At 40.7% G+C, this 16,966-nt stretch overlaps 1 protein-coding gene and 1 pseudogene across 8 annotated transcripts in view; both read left to right on the top strand.

The window, feature by feature from the left end:
• Window positions 1-16,966, top strand: part of Palm2akap2 (PALM2 and AKAP2 fusion) — a 504,788-nt gene that overhangs the window by 367,373 nt on the left and 120,449 nt on the right. The gene's annotated exons all lie outside the window — the stretch shown is intronic.
• On the top strand, window positions 370-9,657 carry LOC147825784 (ubiquitin-conjugating enzyme E2 W pseudogene; annotated as a pseudogene).

Here is a 16,966-nt window from a genome sequence, read left to right as displayed (position 1 = left end):
CTGTATCTCCTCAAGAAAAATCATAATAGGGCTAGTGATTTAGCTTAGTGGCACCATGCCTGCCTCTCAAGCGTATGGTCCTGAGTTTGATTCCCAGTACCAAAAATAAAAAATCATAATAAAAAATACTTGGGGATTTGTTTTAAAGATTTAAACTTTTGTGTGTGTGCTGAGGATTGAGCTTCATGTGTGCATTGAGCTACACTTCAGCCTTCTAAATAAATTTCTGTTTTTCTTAAGTATTTAAAGTATTCATTCTTCAGAGTGGGTTTAGTTTCTGTGAACTAAAAACCATCTTTTTATAAATAAAAATGAAAGAGAGAGGAAGATAAAAAGGAAGAGAGAGCAGCTCTGCTCCTGGGTCTCTGGCCTTGCTGACCTTGGAGGAATGGTTCCATTAGAGTCAATGCAGAAATGACTACAGAAAGAACTGTTGGCTTTGCAAAATGACCCACTTCCTGGGGTTACTTTAAATGGAAAGAGCATTCAAACTTAATTGCAAGTGGATTGTAGACACAGAAGGTACACCAGGTACCTTATATGGGGGTGGGTGGGGATTCAACTTCTATTTAAATTCAGCAGTCGATATCCTTTTGGCTCTTTTCAAGTCATATTTACTGGTGAAAATATTTCCATTTGTCCTCATGTTTATAGCAATTGTCGTATCTATTTATCCATTCATTTGGACAGACGATTGCTCCCCAACACTCTCAGTCCAGCCAGTTTGGCTTAGCATTGTCAGCATGCTTTCCAGCTGCAAAGAAAAGAGACAGCACTGGACAATTCTCTTTATGTGTGAACGTGCAACCAGAATCCAAAGAAAACAAAATGGTACTGCAGTCTCTTGATGATACTTGTCAATGCCACTGTCATCATCCTCCTAGCAGGAGATAGTCCTACTGAGAAAATGAGCACCTTGATCATTCAGTCCTTTGAACCTTTGACTGGAAGTGACCTATAGGCATTAAGACTACTTCCTTTCACTGCATTTTCACTCATGTGCATTCTGGGTGCATGTTGATTGCTGGTTCAGTCCATGCAAGTGACATGCTTTTATTAATCATATAGTATTAATGCAGCAGTTTCAGGAAATGTCAAACATCATTCCATTTTTTTAACTAAGCTTTTGGAAATGTTCCAGACCCTCATGTATTGCACAGTAACAATGCTTTCCTTGCTGGTTTTGCAATGTTCATTGCTGGGAATGGACATTGTAGGAGGAAAAGTTTTAATTAATTCCTGCCACTCAATAATTAATGCATGATAGAGCCTATGAAATGAGCCTAATAGTTATAGTGCGATTATAAATAAAGTGAGGAATCCAACATTACTTTGAAAGTCACCCCAACTGTTTATATTTGGATTCAATACACTGTGATCCTAAGATTAACAGCATGAATTAACATGTGTCTTTAAAGGACTATGATGAAAGATCATTGTGTATTTATTTAATTAACATGGAAGGTTTTCAGATGATATTGGCAGAGAGATATAGTATGTTATTATGCCTATGGTAACAATAAATTCATTTGCTGTAAGAAAAAAATAAAAATAAAGGCAGAAAGAAAGGAAGGAAGATATTTAAATACACTAATAAATCACTGCAGATATTCTAGAGTTCTTCTGTTAGTGTCAACCTTTTCTTACTAAGGAATTTGAGAGACCTCTAGGTGATTGTAACTAAGGAAAATGCTTCTGTTTAAATCTCCTTTAGTTTCCCCAATTATTCAGCAATCATTGCTTTTTTTTCCTTTAGTACCATGCTGTTTTCTATCCAACAATGCTTCACATATCCATCATATCTTTGTGTACAAGTAAAGTATTATTTTTTTCTAAGTGCCTGATATTTATTAATTAACCACATACTCCTCATGTATTTGTCTACAGCTATTCTAACAGCTACTTCACATATCCTTATCATATCAGCTATTCCTGCCTTTTGCTCTGGAATAACAGAATTTTTTGAGTTTTATTTATTGACACATCCCAAGGGGAAATATCAGCAGAAATCAGAAATCACTACAATAGTTTGCTGTCTTCCACATTGCTTTTCTTGATATATATTTGTATATATACTGTGTTAGTTACTTTTCTCTCATTGCTGAGACAAAATACCCGACACCCAAAGTTAGAGGGGAAGGGGTTTATTTGGCTTACAGTTCATAGAGGTTTCAGTCCATAACGAGCAGGCTCCAAGGCAGGGATGGCAAACAGGCATGGCAGAGAAGAAACAACATGGCACACACAAGGCAGCAAAGGCAACAAGAGAGTTAACAGCATCTCTCTGCCCCTTTTTAATCCTAGTGCCCTTGAGCCTAGCATTGCATCATGAATCAGTTCCAGCTTCACATACTCTAGATCAAGCCTGTGACCACATGAGGCTTTGAGGGGACATCTAGACCCAAACGGTAATATATACATTATATATTATACATATATACACACATATATACATTGTGTATATTATATATACTATATATACATTATATATAGATATATGTATCTTAGTGCTTATAATTTTTCTTTCTGAAAAAGGCACAGATTCTTTTGCAAAACTGTAATTCTCTGATGGTACTTTTGTTTACTATATGTAGCATTTTAATAATATATCTTATTTTGAAATGACAAAGTATTGCTTCTAAAAATACACATGACCCAGACGAGTGAGTGAATTCATTCATAAACAAACGTCTAGCCAGGTGTGGTGCCTGTAATCCCTGCGCTATGGAAGACTGAAACAGTAGGATTGCACATTTGAGCCTACCCTGGGCAGTTTAACAAGACCCTGTCTTGAAATTTAAATTAAAAATTTAAGAAGGGAATGGCGATGTAGCTCAGTGCAAAAACCCTGGGTTCAATCCTGAGCACCACAAAACAAAACAAAACAAAACATGTTCTAAAGAGCATTGAACTAAGTGCATTTATATTAAGAACACCTTCTAAATTCATTGATAAAGGTAGGAACATCCTATAAGCCTGCTTGACAATTTTTTTTTTTTTTTTTTAGAATGGTGCTGAGGATTGAACTCAGGGCCTTGTACATGCTCAGCAAGTGCTCTATTACCGATCTCCTCCTCCAGCTGCTTGTAGTTTTAAATTACTCAGTGTAGTGGGTTGAATTGTGAAACTCTAACCTCTAACTTTTCTTCAAGTTAAGAAGAAAACTTTTTAAGGAAAAGATATGTCCTCAAGAAAAAGATATGTACAAGTTCTAAGCCCTGGGACCTGTGATGTGACCTTAACTGGAAAAAGGATCTTTGTAGATAGAATTAAGAATCTTGCGATGAGATTACTCTGCATTAACCAGATGTATTACACCACTGACATGTGACCTTCTAAGAGGTAAAAGAGAAGGAAATGAATATGCATGAGGAAGCTCCTAGAAACAGAGCCAGAGATTAGAATTCTGCAACCCCAAGCCAAAAAGCAAATGGAGGAGCTGGTGGTGTATCTCAGTGGTAGAGGGTTGGTTCCCCTGCACTCTCCAAAATGAAATGGATAACAAATGGAGCTATAGGTAGCTGAGAGGGGCAAGAAAGGAATCCCCTCTGGAAACTTCAGAGGGAGTACAGCGCTGTCAGCACTTTGATTTTGGACTTTTGGCCTCCAGCATTGAAAGAAAATCAGTTTCTCTTGTTTTAAGTCACCAAGTTTGTGGAAATTTGATACGGCAGCCCTAGGAGAACAATACATTCAGATTCTACCAAGAATCACACCTACAGTTCTTGAGTACTGACACCAGAGACTGTTAAATAAGTGTTATGCGGGTCCATTGCAATATTCTTATTTTACCATATTAATATGTTTTTACCTCTTCTTGTTGTAGGAGAACCACATTTTTTCAGCTTGTATCATCATGGTTTACTAGAAAAAAAGGTGGTCATATTTCAGGATAGCTTCTATATTGCATTTTATTCTATTTTTCTGCTTGTCTAAACACTGATAATCAATTCATAAGTAAAAGGCATAGATCAGTGTTTCCTAAAAATTGCTTGACTGTGAGAATCTCCTGCAGCAGTGTAAAAAACAATAATGGAAAGGCAGATTCTTAAGTTTCTTCTTCTAAGATTCAGATTCAGGGGTGGGGTGGTGACACAAACCTGTAATCCCAGCACTCTAAGAGGCTGAGACAGGATGATCACAAGGTTAAGCCCAACTTGAGCAATTTAGCAAGACCATGTTTCAAAATATAAATTTAAAAAGGGGCTGGGGATATAGCTCAGTGTGAAGGCTCTGGGTTCAATCTGCAAAATAAATAAATAAATCAGATTTTGAAGATCTGGATTGAAGAATTAGTCTTTGTGGTGCTGGGGCTAACAACCTATGCATGCCAGGCAGGTGCTCTGTCATTGAGCTCTATTTTCAGCCCCAAGAGTTGGCATTTTTTGTTAAGTGCTCTAGATGATGTTTATGATCACTTCTGGAAGACGCAGTTTTAGCATGTCATTAATGCAGTATGGGGCGTGCACGTGAGTCCTTGTCTTGGTCTCGCCTCTCTAGTTGACCAGCTGATCTGAGATCTGGAGACCACTCTTTGATTACTTCCCTTTTCAACACTGAATAAAACTCAGACTTTCTCATTGTGACTCCAGTTCCATTTCTAGCCTCATCTTCCACTGTGTATCTCTCTGTTCCCATCCCTGCTCTCTCTACCAATCTTCTTATAGCCAGAAAAGGCTAATCAGATGATGGTCCTTTGCTTAAAACCTTCAAACCTTCCCTTGTCTTCCTCTTGCTCTCGGAGCAAAGACCACACTCAAGAGCAGGTGCAGAGTTTTGCTGTTACTATTGTTTATTGTTCATTGAACCTGGGGCTTTGTACTGAGCTACATTACCAATCCCTTTTTTATTTTTGAGACAAATTTTCACTAAGTCACTAAATTCCCCAGGGTATGCTGGAATTTATGATACTCCGGCCTCAGTCTTCCAAAGTGCTGGGATTACAGGTGTGTGCCACTGTGCCCGGCAGGTGCAAAGTTTTTAAAACCCCATAGTAATGCTCTCTTGGGCAGCACATATATTAAAATCAGGAAGAGTCAGGGCAGATCAGGATGGGCTCCCATGCAAGAATGACACACAAATTTGTGACACATTCCATATTTAATAACAGAAACCAAACATCACATCTTCTACTCTTAGCTTCTGGGATTTTTCTCCTCTCCCTCCCTCTCTCTCCCAGCTTGGTAATTCCCCATCAGATCTTTGGCTCTGCTTTTCCCTCTTCCAGCAGCACGTTCTGCATGCTCTTGCAGGACCTAGTTCTCCTTCACAGCTGGGCACATGATGAACCACAGATATCACTGCATGATATCCAGGCTCCCCTGCCAGAGAGCATATGTCCCCAGTACTCAACTGAGTGCCTGACACACTGTGTGCAGTTGTCACTATTTGAGACAGGGTTGAAGGAAATCACCAAGGTGCCCTGGCGAGACTCAAACTAGCTATCCTCCTTCCACAGTTTCCAGGTGCTGGGGATTACAAGCACACGCCACTACAACTGCCTTTGTCCTTCACTTACTTTCTTTCTTTCTTTCTTTCTTTCTTTCTTTCTTTTCTTTTCTTTTCTTTCTTTCCTTTCTGTCTTCCTTCCTTCCTTTCTCTTTTTTTTTGTACCAGGAATCAAACTCGGGTCCTTGTGCTTCTGCAGCAGGCAGTGAAACCACTGAGCTAAATCCACGGCCCCTGTCCTTCACTTCTTTTAGGCTCTAAATATGGCTTCCCCACCATCACCACACCACCACCACTACCACTGTGGCTTCTTTTTCTCCTCCTTCTTTACTACTTTGACTTTTTAAATGTAACTTTGTTGTGGTGTATACTTCTCATACTATAAAGCCCACCCTGGTAACTATGCGGTTTGATCATTTATAACATTAGCCACTGTGGTGCACTGCCTGCAATCCCAGCTATTCTGGAGACTGCAGCAGGGAGATTGCAAGTTCAAGGCCAGCCTGGGCAATTTACATAGACCCTGTCTCAAAAAAATAAATAGGGTTGAGGGCACAGCTCAGTAGTAAAGTACCCTTGGGTTCAATCCCAGTTCTGCTAATTATAATGCCTATATTTCTAGTTTGCTTGTTTGATTTTTCTGAGGCAGGGTCTTACTATGTAGCCCAGGCTGGCCTTAAACTCCTGATCAAATAATTTTTAGCAATATTGTCAACCATCACCAGTTTTGAAACATTTTCAGCATTCTAATAAGATCCTTCATGCCTTCTTGGCCATTCACACCCCAACCCCAAGCTGTGGAGTCATATAATATGTGGTCTTTTGTGTCTGGTTTAGCATGATTTTTCAAAAGTTATAGCTATGTGCTATAGCTCCTGTCAATCACCTTTTCATTACTGTTAATGTTTAATTCTGTTTCGTATTTGAGTATGCCACTGTTTGGGGTTTTTTATTTTTGTTTTGTTGTGATGCTAGGGATGGAACTGAACCCTGGGACTAGCACATGCTAGGCAAGCACTCTCTCAGTGAACTACACCCCAACCCTGCTTTTGTGTTTGTTTCATTTGCTTTTGTCCATTCTAAGTCTATGGACCTTTGGGGTGTGTGCACTTCCCATCAGTACTGCTGCTATGAAGAGTTGCAGGAAGTCTTGGTGTGGTTGTGGTGTTTGCCTTGAGCTCATAATACTACAGGAAATAATATCAGAGATGAAATATTATGACTTCTAACCTGTTAGCTGTCTAATATGTTGAGCTCTTGTTCTCTAAAAATCGAAGAATGTACTCCAGGAACAATGGAGGTTAAGAGTAGGAAGATATGTTATTGATAGGAAAGCTCCTGAGGGGCAGGAGGGGTCCTGAGTGGGTAGCTGGGGACCCTGCTCTATAAAGACATTTTATAGAATGAGATCCATGTGGGTACAATGTGGGCCACAGCCATGATCTTCCAACAAGGTTACAAATATAGTCACTTAGGTAATTGTGGTCCAGTTGGGAAACAAGTCACGTAACAAGCGTGGATGGAAAGAACAAAGATTCTCCTAGGAAGTGATGGGTCCAGAGGTCTCTGGTCACCCACTGGGGTGGCTGCTGTCTGTCTAGACTTCATTAGGCTCAATGTTTGTTCTTTGAGGAAGTACGTAGGTCTGGTCATCTTGTCTTTATCTTGAGGCCCAGTTTCCAACAGATGTGTCTCCAGCTGCAGCTGTGGTGTGTTTCACTTTTGTCCTGACCCTCTTGAGGAACTGGCCCTTATTGCCTATAATATTTCTGCCTAACTCATCTGTCTATAATACTACCTGGGAGTAGAATTGTGTGAACTTATGGGAAATCTGTGTTTAATATTTGAAAAACTGTGAAACTCTTCTCTACTCTGTCTGTACTGTTTTTCATCGGACAACCATGGATGAAGGTCCCAAATTGTACCTGCTTGGCTGTGCCTTGCTTTTCTATATTTTGTTTATCCAATGACTGTACAAAAACACATCCTGCAGTGCAAGGGATGCCTGTCCCCCTGTGACAGAGTGCTTGCCTAGCACGGACTGGACAAGGCCCCCAATTCAGTCCCAAGAATGCAAAAACGAAAAGCATATCACATTAAAGAAATACCCTTGAGTTCGAAGTTTTGTGATCTGGCTCCCATTTTAATTACATACACCAACTAAAACCCCAACGATAATTTTTACCTTACCCTCTTGTTCTGTATATACTAAAACTAAAAACTAAGAGTTTACAAAGAGGAGCGCACACACAAAAAATCTAGTGCATCAGCATTTTTCTTGGAAAGAAGCCTCCTGTTTTTATTTATCCATGTAGTGTTTCTTGCTTATAGTTAGGCAAGAAATCAGATTGGGACCTTTAGGTAAGTTAGAGGTTCTGGCCATAAAACCATTTGAAAAGAGCACATTTTCCTCATCAGGGACAAGAAAAAGCCACATTAGGAAAGGACACTGCCTCTCTATATGTAAAACTCCTTGCTGGGAGAGAGACTGAACTCTGAGAAGAGCAGATGTTCTCCATTACAAAAGGGAGAAAGCATTTAGAGTCTTCCGGTGGTGAATAGAGGCCACAGGTTACAGCTTTTTTTGGCTTTTGCTTTAAAAAGCTGTTCTGCTGGGAGCCTTTTGTTGGGGGTGGAGAGCCAGTTGTCCTTTGTCCTTAATAATGACGACATTGAGAAGGATTGTTTTGGGCAGGGGCTCCAGACAAAAAAGACACATTTGGGACAAAAGTCCTACCTACATTGTTCCTGGCCAAAAGAAATATTCTATTTCGGATTCTTTTTTTTTTTTTTTAACCTTTGAATCTATTTTGGGGAGTGGATCTCTGAGAGGGTTGGCAGTGGTGGATAGTACACAGACAAGGATGATATGGGTAAATTTTCACAAAACCTCCTCTTTGAGAAATACTGTCTTAAATTTTCTTTAAAATATACATTTTAGTGAAAATAGAAGGAAAAAATGGAAACAAAGCTTTCATACATGAGGAATAGAGGGGGCTTGAGGGGGAAATGGGATAAAATTTTTATTTTTATTTTTTAATTTTTTTTATTTTTTGGTACCGGGGACTGAACTCAGGACCTTGTGCTTGCGAGGCAGCCAACAGCAGCACTGAGCTAAATCCCCGGCCCTAAAATTTAAAAAAAAAAAAAATACACACACACACACACACACACACACACACACATTTTAGGCCTAGAGATGTAGCTCAATGGTACAGTGTTTACCTACTGTATGTGAGACCTGGTGCTCGCTTCAGCAGCACATATACAAAATTGTATGTAAGACCTGGATTTATAATAAATAAATATATATATATATATATATATATATATATAGAGAGAGAGAGAGAGAGAGAGAGAGAGAGAGAGAGAGAATATACCGGGAGTAAATGTAACTCCCAACCTGCTAGATGTCAGATATGCTGAATTTGTGTTTCCCAAAAATCGAAGAATGAATTCTAAGGAACAACAGAGGTTAACAGTAGGAAAAATTTATTGAGACAGCTCCTGAGAGACAGGAGGGGACCCAAAAGTGGATTGCCAATGAACCCACTTCTCAAAGGAAGTTTTATAAAGCAAAACCACAAGGTCTGTACAGAATCATGAGGTGGGTACAACGTGGGTCAAAACTATGATCATCCAATAGGATTACAAGTGTAGCCATTTAGGTAATACTGATCCAATGGGAAAACCAAGACCTTTTTAGGAAGGGATGGATCCAGAGGTCTTGGTCACCCACAAGGTTACTGATGTCTATCTGGACTTTATTGGATGAGGTGATACTAATTATAGTATATTGCATATCCCTGGGGGAGGCATGCAGGCCTGGTCATTCCATCTTTATCTTGAGGCCTGGCCTTCAATGAACAGATTTGCCTCTAGCTGCAGTTGTAATGTGTTCCTATCTTCTTCACTGACTCCCACGAGTCTTACTGCCTATAATATTTCTACCTAACTTAGCTGTCTACAATACATATACACACTTTTAAAGGAAATGGGGAAAAAAATAAAGGAAATGGATAAGTAAACTAATTCCCTGCATCAGCATTGTCTATTAAGTGGTAAGGATGATGGGATAAGTGTTTTGGAAGCATGTCCAGGGGGATTGATGACAATGTGTCTTTTACTGTATTAAATGTTTTAATTAAAAACGTTTATCATTCCAATGTTCTACCTCTTATTTGTCAAATAAAATGAATGTCAAAACCATTGACAGCTCTTAATTGTCTCTGTATAGATAAGGAGTATTCCAAACAAATGAAAGATCCCAAGTGCCTTCTTTGGCAGTTTGTTTTTCTGCTGTGTTCTCTTACCAACAGTGATCACCCTGGCCTTGATTAATGGGGCATCTGCTGTGAGCTAAGTACTGTGTGGACCCTGGTACGCTCCATCTCATTTAATCCTAAACAACCCCGCTAAGAAGGAACTGTTATTAATCCCATTTTACAGATGAGACTGTGGCATAGAAAAATTAGGTCACTTACCTGAGATCCCAAAGCCAGTATGTGATAGAGCCAGGGTTTGAACCCGGGTAGAAAGATACTTTGTACTCTCTCCATTTTGGTATTAAAGAATACAAATCCATGTTTCTATTAACTAAAGCAGAACTCCAAGGAGGGGATGGAGTAGCTTAGCCAGAGTTTATCCAGATAAAATACTAGACTCCTTGGCCTGGAGGCATAGCTCAGTGATAGAGCACGTGTTCAATCCACAGTATCAAAAAGAAGAAGAAGAGGAGGGAGCACGGAGAGGAGGGGAGGGGGAAGGGCGGGGAAGGGGGAGCGGGGAGACAACTACTGGACATCCAGTTAAATTTGAATTTTAGATAAGTACTGAATAGCTTGGGGGGGGGGAATGGAATAAAATAAAATTTATGTTTATAAGAAATATAAATTTTATTTTATTTTACCCCACCCCCCCAAGCCCCAAAACAAAGTTTTTTGTTTTTGTTTTTGTTTTGTTTTTTAAAATTTTTTTGGTACCAGGGATTGAACTCAGGTCCTTGCACTTGCGCAGCAGGCGGCAAAACCACTGAGCTAAATCCCCGGCCCCAACAAAGTTTATTTTTAAGAAAAGGAACTAATAATTTTTTACCTTTAGCATATTCCAAATATTGCATAAGACATACAGTACTGAGAAATTGTTGTTTACCTAAAGTTCCAATTTGACTGGGTATTCTGTACTTTTATTTGCCAAGTCTGCCATAGGCAAGACAGGTGTTGAAAAAGAGGTAAAAGCAACTGGACAGGCAGCTCACGTCTGTGATTTTAGCACCTTGGAAGGCTGGGCCAGGGGAGCACAAGTTTGAGGCGCAGCCTGGGTGACTTAGTGATTTAGCAAGACCCTGTCTCAAGATAGAAAGGAAAAGGGGCTGGGAATATAGCTCAGTGCAAAGCCCTTGGATTCAAACTACAGTTAAAAAGAAAAAAGAACTGATAAGTGTGTTTTGATCATTGTGGTTTGGTATTATTTGTGAGTTTGGGTAAAAAGTATTATTTTTAATTTGTTTATTCCAGGGTGAGCTGAGAGGTGCACATCAGACTTTTTTTTGTAAGGATTAAAGCCAGTAGGATTAAAGCACAGGGAGTGTCATTGTCATGCTGATTGGCCTGTTTGGGAATCTGGCTTTCATTCGTCTGCTTTCCCAAACACTCAGATAACGACTTCTGTTCAGTTTGGTGACCCGAAAGTTTGTGTTTCAGAGTTTGGAGTTTTAGTCTAGTCTTTCTCCCAGTGCCGAAGCCCAGTCCCTAACAGTGGGCCTGCTATCATTTTTATCTAACACAATATGTGATATGAGGCTTTACACCAGACAAGTATGTAGTTTCTGTATGCAAACCATTGATAGCCTGTCAGCATATCGTGGACATCTCCTGATATGCTTTTTTTCCAAGGCATCAAGTCTTCCAACACCGACCCATGCCAATATTCATACCTCATTGGTTTCTCTGTGAAGTGAAACTATGGGAAACCCTGCCTCTTGTTCGTTTTACTTTTCTCTTGAAAAAACAAACAACAAAAAACCCCCAGCCAAACAAACAAACCCTCTTTCCTCAGTCCTGTATGTTATACCTCTTCTAGGAGCTCCATTTCAGCTGGGCTCTCAGGGGTTGGCCTGACTTTATTTTCTGCATATTTTATCATCATCTCAATTTTTAAAGCATCGACAAAATATTCTTGTGCTTTTTTTTTTTTTTGGTACCGGGGATCGAACTCTGGCTCTTGCGCTTGCGCAGCAGGCGGCGAAAGCACTGAGCTAAATCCCCAGCCCCTCTTGTGCTTTTTACCCAGCTGTGTTACTTGGTAAAATCCCCACTCTCCAAATTGGTCATCTCCTAAAATAGATGACACTGGCTTGGATATTTCCAGCAAAAGTTCCGAAACATTCACAAATATTTCCTGAATACATCAGTGGATTTCCTTCTGTGCACATGGTGAGTGTTCCAGCAGTGGGAGTGACAGTGAAGATAAGCTGTAGACTTTGTCTCTGGTCACTACTGTGGATGTCAGAGCACAGAGTGCAAAAGCTCCAGTTTTCTGAAGAATGATGTACCCCAGGCTGGGCAGAGTGGGAATACCAGTCCTCGGGAGGCTGAGACAGGAGGCTCACAATTTAGCCTGGGCAATTTAACAGCTTTAGTAAGACCTTGTCTCAAAATTTATAAATAAATAAATAAATAAGTAAATAAAAAAGAGGGATAGAGCAAAGGTCTTGGGTTCAATCCCCAGTATGCCAAAAAAAAAAAAAAAAGTTCTGCCCCATTCTAACACATTTTAGAACAGCACTCACTTGAAGGATCAGCCTGTGACCTCTGACTTCTGACAGAACTAAGCCGATAATCGGATGTGGTGGCACACGCCTGTTAATCCCAGCACTCTGGGATTACAGAGGCTGAGCCAGGAGGATTGTTGGGAGTTCAAGGCCTGCCTGGGCTGCATAGTAAATTCAAGGCCAGCCTGAACTACATAGTAAGACACTGTCTCAAAAAACATAACAGGCCGGGGATTTAGCTCAGTGGCACTGCACCTGCCTCGCAAGTGAAAAGTCCTGAGTTTGATCCCAGGTACTGGAAAAAACAACAACAGCAAAAGAACTAAACTGAATAAACCAAACATAGAACCCATTGATCCCATTGCTCTTTGGTAGTGTTGAAAACTGGCCAGGTTGGTTTGGTTTTAGACAGGGAGGCCCATCTGCCTACCCAGTTGATATATGTAAAAATTATCATGTCCCTGAGAGTTCCAAATAATCAGAAATTGTTTCTAAAAACCTGGATCGTACTCATATGACCATTTACAATAAGTCTTATCTGTCTGAAACAGTTTGGATACCAGAGAGACCTCATAAATTCTCAGGAATATGTATGTGTTAGATTCATAGAAAAAATAATCTTACTGCTTCTCACTCCCCCCTCCCCCTCCCCCTCCCCCTCCCCCTCCCCTCCCCCTCCCCCTCCCCCTCCCCCTCCCCCTCCCCCTCCCCCTCCCCCTCCCCCTCCCCCTCCTTCACCTTCTTCTGAAGATTGAACCCAGGGCCTTCACACTGAGCTAGCCCTTTTTTAGTTTTTATTTTGTTGGTACCGAGGATTGAACTTGGGTCCTTATGCTTGTGCAGCAGGCAGCGAAACCACTGAGCTAAATCCCTGGCCCCCATTTTTGATTTTTGAGACAGGTTCTCACTCAGACTTTCAATCCTCCTGCCTCAGCCTCATAGAGTGCCAGGATTATAGATATGTACCACTATGCCTGGCTTGTTTTGCTTCATTGTATAAATACTTAAGATTTTTTTAAGTGCCTCTGTTTTAATAAATTATCAAATGCTTTCCTCATCTCTTCTCCTCATTCTCCAATGATCTTTACCCTGGCTTTTGTCTGTTGTAGTGAAAATTTAGAATTAAAAATACACTTGATGGGGCTGGGGAGTGGCTTTGTGATTTCAAAGCTTCTGTTCATGTAAGGCAGGAACAGGGAGACAAAACAACAGAAAAATAACTGATTGGCTAGCATCAGGCTATTTCAGGTTACCTTTTTAAAGTAAGGAGTAAAGGGAATTTCTTTATCATTCCAGTTGAAACTGGCCTTTTTTGGGGAAATTTGGTTATCTCTCATTTTTCTTGGCTTCTTAGGATGCCAGATAAACAGCTGAGTTTTGGTTGGTGACTTGAAACTGTAGCATGAGTGACTCCATTTTTATTTTTAGTCTGGTCTGAGGCTCAGCCTATGAACTGAGTCCAAACAATGGCCTCCTGGGATATTTATTTAATACGCATTGAAGGCCACACAGCCAAGGCATGCCAGAACTCAGCCAGACAGAACCCAGGCCACCCTGGGTCTCAGAGATCCTGTCATATCACCTTGCCTCATGGAATAAAATAATGGTGCTTATGTGCAGACATATTAAGAGGGCCTTCCTTGCCTCAGGCCTAATCAATAAGGGGGCTTTGCTATTATTCTGTTTAGAGGTTTGTTTGTTTGTTTGTTTTTGAGAAAGGGTTTTACTGTGCAGTTCAGGCTGGCCTGAACTCACTATATAGCCCAGACTGGTTGAACTCAAGGTACTCCTCCTGTCTCAGTCTCCTGAATATTGGGATCACAGGCCTGCTCCACCATGCTCAGCATTGTTTACATTCATTCTTCATATGAGGAACTGCAATTTATCTGTGGGATAAGATTAGATTTTTCGCCCTGAGAAAGAATTGTTTTCCAGGCTTGTCCTTGGGGCTTCATCCCATTCATCTGCTGATTACATTTTTTGTATTACTATTCCCTTTCAGTGATTCATGAACATAAGATAGAACCTGTCTAGTAAAGAAGAAGAAGCTGGGCCTACAGTGAAAAAAATAGAGCTTTTACTGAATCAAGAGAAATTCAGCATACAGATGTCCTACAATATTTATCAGGAGGCTACTACATCCCAGATCCCTGAGCTTGGGTAGTTTTTCCTAAGATCTCTACATTTCCATATTATGCCACACATAATATAAATAATACAATATTTGTACTTTTAGGCAAACAACTTACTAATGTGTCACATGCTCTTGTGTGTGACATGCGGTATTTAAAGAGGTTCAAATGTATGACATGATTTTGGTTTTTTCCCCCAGCACTGGGGATGAACTCAGGGCCTTTACACTGAGCTACATTCCCATCCCTTTTTTATTTTTTATTTTGAGACAGGATCCTGCTGAGTCTGTAAATTTCCAGGCTGGGGTCACACTTTCGATTTTCCTGCCCCAACCTTCCACGGTGCTGGGATTACAGGTGTGCACCATCAGGGCTGGCTTGATTTATTATTCTCAATGTATTTTAGAAATGTTTATTCTTGCAGAGAAAATATGAACAAAATTTCCAAGTTTATATTAAATCTGTCCCATGAGTAACATAGGAAAATCCCTCATAAGAGAAATGACCCTGCAGAAGAGGCAAGAAATCTTTTTCTTTTTCAAATAAAAATATGCATCCTATTTCTTTTTCTTTCTTTCTTTCTTTTTTTTTTTTTGGTACCAGGGATCGAACTCTGGACCTTGCACTTTCAAGGCAGGCACCAGAACCACTGAGCTAAATCCCCAGCCCTGTGCATCCTGTTTCTACACGTTTTTCATACCATTTGATGGTTTGTTAAAGTAAATCTTTCTCCTCCTGGTGGGCTTTTGTCAAACTTTCTTATCCTGTAATTCTCCTTGACCTGCCCTTCCTGCTTTCTCTTCTTCTCCCATGCTTTTCCCTCTCCTCTTCCTCCTTTCCTCCATGCCTTCCTTCTCTCCCTGTCCTTTTCTCATCCCTTCCTTTTCCGCCTGTTCCTTCCCTTCCTCCCGCTGTCACTTGACCAGGCACTAAGTTGTTTGCTTTACCTGCACTTTTCTAACACAGTCGCAGCCCGAGAGGTCCCCTCATGGGTCCATTGTGTGGATGAAGAAACCCACAGCCTGAGGTCCATGGCTTTCCCAAGGTCACGGATTCTGGAAGAATGCAGTCAGCCTTCCATCCTAGGCCTGTGGCATTCCAGAGTTCACAGTCTATTGCTTTCCATAGGACAGGTATTTCATTGAAAATTGGGAAGAAGATATTTTAAATAAACTTTGTTTTTTGAGTTAGGGACTTGCTATGTAATTCAGCCTGGCCTTGAACTCACTGTGTAGCCCAGGGTGCCCTGAACTCACAATGATCATCCTGACTCAGCCTTCACCTCCACCAATTTGATTAAACTTTGAGATGGGGGGATAGCTATGATCTTCTAAGAGGAGAAATTAGTCAAGAACCAGGCTGATCTAAGTCCACCCTGGTGTTTTGGCCACAGGACAGTCGATATGCTGGCACAGGTTAATGATAGTAGCAAAAAGCTGTTCCTGTTGGGAAGCTAGAAGATACATTCTATGTCATTTATAAGCATAGAGTTGTCCAGTGCTCACTGTGAACCCATGATAAAGATGCTGCATAACTGTTCCCACTTTTTTTTTCTTTTTTTTTTTTTTGGTACCGGGGATCGAACTCGGGTCCTTGCTCTTGTGCAGCAGGTGGCGAAACCACTGAGCTAAATCCTTGGCACTGTCTCCATTTTAAAGGTGAAGAAACTGAGGCCCAGAAGGCAAAGACCTGTGAAAGGTCCTGCCCAGAATGAGAGGAGGAATGAGGGCTCCCCTTCCAGGTCACAATGGCCAACCCATGACACGAGAGCCTAGAGTTCCTCTCGTCTTGGATCCACATGTACTCCTCAGCCTGTTAGTTTCTCCCCCACCCCCAGTCTTTTTCTCTGTGAGTACTGGGGATGGAACCCAGGGCTTGACACTGAGCTGCATCCTCTGCACTTTTTATTTTTTATATTGATTCAGGGTTTCCCTAAGTTACTAAGTTGTCCAGGCTGGGCTTGAACTTGTGCTCTTCCTGTCTCAGTTTCCCAGAGTGCTGGGATTATAGGCATTTGCCACTGTGCCAGCTGTGGCTGTGTGCCCCTTGAGAAATACTGAGCCAGTTATAGCCATTCATTTGGGATTTAGATCCACGGCAAAGAAAGGGCCCTAGACCATGCTTTCCACATGCAGGAAATCCATACTGTTCAAAACATGTATTCGGTGTAGAAGTGACACATCTAAAAATAGTTGTGTCTGTGATTAAGGAGTTAAAGGAAAAGAATGTCACAGATAATAGGAGAGAAAAATGAAAGGCCAATTTAATTCATCCAAGGGAAATGTCAGAAATGTAAGGTCAATAGGATCCTTTCATGTGAAATCCTAAATTCTTGGAATTGTTTTGTGGGACAATCTAGTTTGCAATTGAGTGCCTTTTTTAAACCTAAAAGTAAGAACCATTTTTGGTGAGTTGACACTTTGATTTTGACTTCCTTTTTTTTTCTTTTGGTACCAGGGATTGAACTTGGGTCCTTGTGCTTGTGAGGCAGGCGGTGGAGCCACTGAGCTAAATACCAGGCGAATACTTTAATTTTGAAAACAAATTTCTTAAAAATTCTGAACAGACAAGGATAGTTTTGAACTATTGAGTGAGAACATTTAATTGAAATGAA

This window comes from Heterocephalus glaber, unplaced genomic scaffold (genome assembly GCF_053883595.1).
Source record: "Heterocephalus glaber isolate CG9 unplaced genomic scaffold, H.glaber_assembly_v1.0 deba00001481, whole genome shotgun sequence".
NCBI lineage: Eukaryota > Metazoa > Chordata > Mammalia > Rodentia > Bathyergidae > Heterocephalus > Heterocephalus glaber.
This window is presented reverse-complemented; position numbering and strand designations above follow the sequence as displayed.